Source organism: Chiloscyllium plagiosum, unplaced genomic scaffold (assembly GCF_037043375.1).
Source record: "Chiloscyllium plagiosum isolate Xiang-an unplaced genomic scaffold, Cpla_swu_hap1 HiC_scaffold_27, whole genome shotgun sequence".
In the NCBI taxonomy this organism is placed as follows: domain Eukaryota; kingdom Metazoa; phylum Chordata; class Chondrichthyes; order Orectolobiformes; family Hemiscylliidae; genus Chiloscyllium; species Chiloscyllium plagiosum.
Window position 1 is genome coordinate 57,817,399 of NW_028270165.1, and position 2,319 is coordinate 57,819,717.

Below are 2,319 nucleotides of genomic sequence, written 5' to 3' on the forward strand. Positions count from 1 at the left end.
CCATCTCGCACTTGGGGCTGGAGAACAGCCTTCCCCGGTGTGGATCAACTGGTGCGTCAGCAGGGCAGAGGAATCACTGAAGGCCTTCTTCCACTCAGGACAGCAGAAGGGCCTCTTCCCCTCTGTGGACCCACTGGTGCTTCAGAACCCTTTCAATTTTCACAGTATCCTTCCGATGGGAGCGAGACCAGAATTGCACACAATATTCCAAAAGTGGTCAACCAATGTCCTCTACAGCCACAACATAACTTTCCAACTCCAATACTCAGTCAGGAGATTGGGAAAGCTTTCAAAACCCACAAAAAACAAACAGGAAAGAATGGAGGGACAAACCGAATTTTTGAGAGTCAGCTTGGCAGCATCAATGAGAAATCGGCGGACTGGGTCTATTGGGTACCCGTTCTCCTTAAATACACTATATACGTATTTCTCTTGTGCTCTTCGTAGTTTCTCTGTGCTGCAGTGTGTAGTGGCTCGTTGATATAATGCCCTGATGCAGCAAAGTTTGTGGGTGTTGGGACGATTGCTTCTGTGGTTAGGTATTTGGTTTGTGTGTGTTGTTTTTCTGTCGACGCTAGTTTGAAGTTCCCCATTGACTGTTCGCTCTACTGTGACATCTAGGAATGGCACTTTGTTGTTGTTCTCCTTTTCAAACCAGGAGCCCCCCTCAGGTCCACAGTCTCACCATTTGGAACACCAATATACAGACTAGTCAAAGGCCTCCACTGAAGACTAAAACACCAAGTCGAAGATTCACGCCACTCCATTTACTCCATCCAAGAATTCCTGAACACGAAAGACACTAAGATAAAAGAGGATTAATAATGATGTCCTTTGACATAACAACCCTGTTCACATCCATTAACATCAACGTGGCCAAAGAAAACTGAAGACACTACTCGAAGAACCAAAGACACAAACACAGCACCAACTTCATCAGCAAAGATAGCACTGTCAACCTCGTGGAACTGTGCCTTACCACCCACTTCATATTCAGTAACAAGCCCTACAAACAAATCAACGAAATACCCATGAAACCACCAGTATCAGGATTCCCAGCAGAAGCAATAATGCAGAGACTCGAACAAACAGCCCTTCCAACGATCCAACCCAAACTTTGGGTCCGCTACAGCGAATGACACTTTTGTCATCAAAAAATGAAACAAATTAGAGGAAACCTACAACACCATCAACAGTATCCTCACTGACATAAAATTCACAAAAGAGGAGAACAACAACAAAGTGCCATTTCTCGATGTCTCAGTAGAGCGAATTCAAAACAGCGTCTACAGGAAAACAACTCACACGAACCAAGAACTTAACTACAGAAGCAATCATCCCTACACATACAAAAAAATCTGAATCAGGACAGTATTTCAACGAGCAACGACACACCGCAGTACCCAGGAACGAGTATAAATAATTGCACAGCGCATTTAAGAAGAATGGATAGCCTGCACCCCTGGAAACAGCTTCCCTGACTGGGAATCGAACCCAGGCCGTGGCGGTGAGAGCGCCGAATCCTAACCACTAGACTACCAGGGAAATGCGCTTGCATGCTGTCAGCTCTACTAAAAATTACTTTCCTGCCCGGAAATCGAACCTCGGCCGCAGTCGTCAGCAAGCTTTCACCTGTGCATCCAACAATGTCATTTCTTGTATCCAGTGCTCCCGATGCGGTCTCCTCTACATTGGGGACGCTGGACACTCCTCGCAGTGTCAAGTCACGGCGCTTGAGGGGATATATCCAGGACACCCGCAACAATCAACCCCATCGCTCTATGGCCCAACATTTCAACACCCACCCCCCCCACCCCCCACCCCCCACTCTGCCGAGGACATGCAGGTACTGGGCCTCCTCCATCGCCGCTCCCTCCCCACCCGATGCCTGGAGGAAGAACGCCCCATCTTCCGCCTCGGATAAATTCAATCCCAGGCCGTCAATGTGGACTTCACCAGTTTCCTCATTTTCCCTCCCCCACCTTACTTCAGTTCCAAACTTCCGCTATCCTCATGATCTGTCCTACCTGCCAATCTCCCTGCCAATCTATCCGCTCTACCCTCCTCTCTGACATGTCACCTCCATCCCCACCCCCATTCACCTATTGTACTCTTTGCTACCTTCGGCCCAGCACACCCCCACCCCCAATTTATCTCTCCACCCTGGAGGCGTCCTGTCTCTATTCCTGATGAAGGGCTTTTGCCCGAAACGTCGATTTTCCTGCTCCTCGGAAGCTCTCTGACCTGCTGTGCTTTTCCAGCACCACTCTGATCTAAACTCTGGTATCCAGCATCTGCAGTCCGCACTTTTGCCTACCC

General features: G+C 48.6%; 1 non-coding gene across 1 annotated transcript; it reads right to left on the reverse strand.

Moving 5' to 3' along the window:
- Window positions 1–1,473: 1,473 nt before the first annotated feature.
- Window positions 1,474–1,545, reverse strand: trnae-cuc (transfer RNA glutamic acid (anticodon CUC)). The gene has a single exon. It is a non-coding gene; the product is annotated as a tRNA-Glu (tRNA).
- Between the last annotated feature and the right edge of the window lie 774 nt (window positions 1,546–2,319).